This window comes from Malaclemys terrapin, chromosome 22, assembly GCF_027887155.1.
Source record: "Malaclemys terrapin pileata isolate rMalTer1 chromosome 22, rMalTer1.hap1, whole genome shotgun sequence".
In the NCBI taxonomy this organism is placed as follows: domain Eukaryota; kingdom Metazoa; phylum Chordata; order Testudines; family Emydidae; genus Malaclemys; species Malaclemys terrapin.
In genome coordinates this window covers 16,674,035-16,679,935 of record NC_071526.1, presented here as the reverse complement: position 1 = coordinate 16,679,935, position 5,901 = coordinate 16,674,035, and positions in this window count along the sequence as shown.

The window sequence follows — 5,901 nt, the reverse complement described above, 5'->3', positions numbered from 1 at the left end:
TCAATCTTATCACTTTATTCCATTAACCCTTTTCTCCCAAAGTAAATTAAATTGTCATTACTCTGCAGATGGGATTCTGGGATTGTCAATCTATGACTGCAGATAGCAACTTCCTTCCTTGCTGTTCTGCGTTCTTATCAGTGGGTCTCTGTGCTTTCTCCGCTTGTTCCAGTTTTGCTGCTCCAAATGTTTTCTCTTTTAAATTCTTGTTTGAATATTAATTTTCCCTTTCAGCAGTTAAGTATCCATCATCCATCCTCTCAGTACATGCTGCAGTCCAGCAAGCAGCTGGTATAATGTTCCACTTGTCTTAGACAGCTTAACTTGATCTATAGAATAGTTACAAGAATGTATCCAATTTTATTTTATAGTAAAGGGGTCAACTATGAGAACATCTTAATATACTTCTCTTGGTCTCTTAGTTTTTGTTATTTAGACCAAGTTGAAGTTGAGGGAAGAGGTGTTTTGGGAAAAAGTATATGTAGGGGTAGAAAATGAGTATCCGCAGAAACTAGTACCCTTTATGGCTCAGTGGTTGGGGAAGAAATCCAGTTTCTGGAAAGTAATGTTTTGCTTGCCAGTTGGATCTTAGCCATCCTCAATTTAACAGTATAATTATTTTAGTCTGAATCCTGTGAATTAGGAGAGCACCACAAGTCAGGCTGTCCAAAAGAACGTGTGCTAAGCTGCATCCATTTTTAACACATCTTTTGAATTGGGCTTAACTGTAATATGCTCAGTAGGAAACTTTTAAATATTACCTGTGCCTCTCATGGATCTTCTGTGACCTATTCCACGCTACATAAAGAGAGCCTTTCTCATTTCATGAGAACCATCACTAACCTGCCTAGGGTAAGATGGTGCCTCCATTCTAAAACCACCAGTTATCTGTCATGTAACTCCCATATAGTGGCTGACATTTGTTGAATCTTGGCCTAGAATTGAACTTTTTTAAAGGCTCAAACTTCACTCAGAAATGTGAGTTACCTGAATCTGGGGCTGAAGCGGTTTTCGACCATTTAAAATGTTCTGTTTGGATGCTTGTTTTGTGCTTGAATAATTAAATACTTGATCAAAATCTTCAGATGGTACATGTGAGATGTGCTTTTTTGTTCAGAAATAAAGGTGGGCACGTGAAAGATTATTTACAGTGGATAGTATTTTCAGCACTGTGCACCCATCATGGTCTAGTTCCCAAGTACAGATATTTGATCCTTCTGACAGATATGAAGATGAGTGGCTTAGACTTGGCAATCTTAACTTCCAAAGCATTCTTGATCTCCTACAGAAGTGTCCTTTTATGGACATATTTGTATTTCCAGTATGACCTAGAGGGCCTACCTGAGATTGGGGCCTCATTGTGGGGACTGTGCATATGCTTTGGGTGAAATTCTGATTCTATTGACGTCAATGGCAAAACTCCCATTGACTTCAGCGGGGCTAGGATTTCACATTGGGGTGGCGATTCAAAGAGTTCAGTCTAAACAGACAACAGAGAGTATTAAATCCCTATGTTTGCATATAGAGAACTTGAGACTTTCCCAAGGTCACACAGGAAGTCTGTGGCAGAGTTTGAGTCCCAGTCCAGTGCCTTAACCAGGAAACAATTCTTCCTTTCTAGGCCATCCTTAGTTGTATCTAATTTTGCCCTATGGTTCCATCAGGCTTTGCTAGGCTGCACTTATTTATCAGTTTTTATTATAGTTGTGGCAGCAACAGCTTTTATTTTTAAGCCAGTGGCTCATCCCTTTCTGAAACAATCTTGTGCTGAACTTAACTCAGAATTTTAAAAAGAACAGGAGGACTTGTGGCACCTTAGAGACTAACAAATTTATTAGAGCATAAGCTTTCGTGGACTACAGCCCACTTCTTCGGATGCATACAGACTAACAAGGCTGCTACTCTGATATCAGAATTTTAAAAAACTTTTCATACTTTGTAAAGAAACAAGATCTCAACAGAATTATTTTCTCTTGGCAGGTCACATGTAGCGTGATCGGAGGAACCTTAACTTGGAATGTCCCGACTTTTTGGTGGTTGAAATCTCACCCTTACTGTGTTGCATTAATGTCTTTTTTAGCTTTTAGTAAGCAGCATCTCTAATTTATTTTACCACCAATCTTGAATGTTTTTGCATGTTTCCTGTTTGTTTTAGAAGATATCATTGCAGATTGGCTGAGCTGGTATGGGGTTTTCTTCGCTGCATACCAAATAGAAAAAGTGTTTAACTATCCCCTGATAGGATGCTCACTGTTTTAACAGACACCAAAATATGGGTGTGGTGGTTGTGCCATTAAAGCCCTGTTATGTCCTGGCAAGGATCTGCCTTCAGTTTTTTATTTTATTACTGGCACCCATCTGCATGCAGGTGATTAATAAACATAAAACAATTATTCCAGTCCAAACAGCCTTGGTGGAGTCAGGTTAGAGTGGAACATATGTTTTGCCTGAGGGCAGGGACCAAGCTTTGAATCCCCACTGACTGAGGGATACAAGGAGTTGCATCAAGAGCCAACAGAGCGGCAACCTCTAGGAATAAATATGGACTTCCATTACCCACAAAGCAATTGAACAAAGAATCTGCAGAATTTTTTAAAATGCTCCTTCGACTCTGTAATGAAGCACTTCATCCTTCTTGGGACAGCTTAGTTTTACATTTTATAAGGACTCCTACTTTGAAGGCGAGGGAGAGACATACTTTTTGCTGTATATTTTTCCTATGGTGAGGTAGCATTTAACAAGTCATTGCCACCTAACTGAAAGCCAGCCCTAATATTTAATCTCCTAGAACCAAGTGATAACCAAGTCCTAATATAATATACCTCTCACTGAACAAACCCTGCGGTCATGTCCCAAGGAGAATTGCACCAAGTATATATAAGCAGCTGGTTTTTCCTACACTTATTTCCAGTTTCCATCCGTATGACTTGATTTCTAAAGCAAATTGAAATTTGTCCTTTCGTTAAAAGAATGTGTCCAAATGTCTGTTTAAAGATCTGCTGGATTGTTTTTAGATTTATATGAATGCTGTAACTGTAAATCTCTTGATGGTCTTAGCGAATTTCAAGTTGCAAATTGGTCAGTAATGCTTTGGATAGAGTGGATGGAAGGCAAAGCTCTCCCACCCCAGTTGTGTGCTGAAAAGGGAAAAAACAAAACTTGGTCTTTTGCATATAAATACTGTGTCAACTTTAGCTCCAAAGCCCATGACACTTCATTTATAAAAAATATCCTAGACCCTGTATTCTTTGATGGAATTAAACTATTGCAGAATAAACTGGTTTCCATTAAAAACAAAAAGCTTGATATAAAGAGAAGTTATAATGCTGTGACCCAGGTTAAAGTATTTCTAAGTTATTGCAACATCTACATTGAGCTGTTTGCTTTGCTTTGGCTAATAATCCTGACCATATGTTTTATTACCAAAGCCTTAGGGCCTAAATAGTTAACAAGGCACTCTTCTCATTTTAGATTTCCTGTTTAAAGATGGTCTTTTCCTGAGGACTGCGTGCATGTAACAGATCAGTGCACCAGCTCATCTCTTTGTGAGCCTAGAGTTTGCCTTAAGATCAGTTTACAAGGGAACTGAATCTGTGCCTTAGGCCATGTCTACACTGAGTGCTTGGGATATGTATACAGATATGCTATACCAGCAGAGCACTCCTCGTGTGGATACAGATTATACTGCCAAAGCTGCTTTTGATCGTATCGTTTATTTCACTCAAGGGGATGGGAATAAGATGTACTTGCAAAAGTGTAGCTTTGTCAGTATAAACTGTATCCACTCGAGGAGCTGCTTCTAGCACAGCTATGCGAGTCAGAGATTACACCCTGACCCACGTAGCTATGCTGGCAGAAGTTTGTAGTGTAGACATGGCCTTAGGACCATTTTACTGCCTGGAAAATCACTGGGGGGCCTTCTTTGGTAATAGATTTGTGCATGTGGAATGGGGTATGGCAGCGTCTCAGTGCCAAGTGAACACACAACAGCTTAGGACAAGCGATAAAGAAGATTCTTACCTAAGTGAAACTAGGGTAAATACCACTTCAAAAGTTATTTTTCCTCCCTTGGTATCCTGCTGTTAATTGAATTGTCTCATTAGACTCACCTCACACTTGGTAAGGCAACTCCCATCCTTTCATGTATTTATACCTGCTCCTGTATTTTCCACTCCGTGCACCTGATGAAGTGGGTTCTAGCCCACGAAAGCTTATCCCCAAATAAATTTGTTAGTGTCTAAGGTGCCACAAGGACTCCTTGTTGTTTTAGGGTAAATAATATAGCTAGTTGTACATTATAATTGAAAATAACGTAGCTGTCCCGTCTTCTGTGCACAACCATCAAGCTGATTACTGGTGCCGAGGCAAGGGTACCACTAAAGGCATCACCAAGGCACTTCATGCAAGTTTTCTGTCGGCCTATCCTATCCAAGTGTTTACTCTGTCTAGCTTGTTAAATACAGTGGGTTCACAGTTCAAACACCTGTGCCTGAGGTATTGATAACATGATTTTAACTGCACAGTAGGAGTAGACAAGGATCCACTATCAACAGGAGCATATACAATAGAACTTCAGACTTACAAACGTCTCGGGAACTGAGGTTGTTTGTAACTGAAATGTTCAGAACTCTGAACTAAACGTTATGGTTGGTCTTTTTAAAAGTTTACAACTGAACATTGACTTAATACAGCTTTGAAATGTCACTATGCAGAAGGAAAAATGCTGCTTTTAACCATCTTAATTTAAATGAAACAAGCACAGAAACAGTTTCCTTGTCCCATCTTTTTTTATACTTTCCCTTTATTTTTTTAATAGTTTGACATTTAACACAACACGGTATGGTATTGGCTTTTTTTTTTTTTTGGTCGCTGCTGCTGCCTGATTGTGTACTTCCAGTTCCAGATGAGGCGTGTGGTTGACCATCAGCTTGTAACTCTGTTGTCTGTAACTCTGATAACTCTGTAACTGTATACAAATCAGCTGGCCTGTATAAGGGAATCTGGAACAATCTGATCAAAGTCAAAGAGAATTTGGGAGGTATTGTAATAAAGTGATTTTGGAGCCAGTTCTCATGGAAGGAAAAGAGTGATCCTGGTAATTACTGTCCAACTTCTGTCCCTAGTAAAACACTGGAATGTATACTGCAGGATCCTAAAATGTCCGGTACACAATGGAACCATCAGCAATTAGCTTCAGAGGTGTAGAAAACAAGGGTAAGGAATGGCAATCGCGTCTCTCAAATACACACAGCGAGGTTTGTTCAGTCACTTCAGTTTCTTGCAAACAAAACGAAGACCACTTTCTGTAACATGCTCACAGAAGGCAGTGCACTATGCTGCTAGGTAGGACCTGGAGCTAGGGCAGGTGTGTGCTGCTGCTGGTTTTGCCACAGACTTGGTGACTTGGGGCACGATGCTCCCGCGCTCTGAGCATCAGTTTCCCTAGCTGCAGCATGGAGATAAAACTCCCCTTTGTGAAAAGTGCTACATCAGTGCAAAGTCATCATATTACACCCGTGGTGGCTGGGGAGCACATTTCAATCTAGTTGTAAAAATAAGTTTTTAATATTTCAAAATGTCATCCATAATTCCCTCTTTCTACAGGGGTTTAACCGTATACTGAGGTTCCATGTGTCCGTATCAGTTCGTGCAATCAACAGTAACTCAGCTCAGGAAATTCACATATGAGCACCAGTCAAGTTAAACTGAGATTTTAGTCACTTCAGGAGACCTTTTTTTTTTTTTTTTAATGGAAATGTTAGTGACGAAATAAAGAAAATCCTATTCCTCTTTCTGCTCTGTTCGCCTGACGAGTTTGGGTTTGAGCCACTGCAGCCCGATGACCCTCTGTGGACTGTGTTAACAATTAAAACAGTTAGTCATCTTGAAAATGTAAAGTGA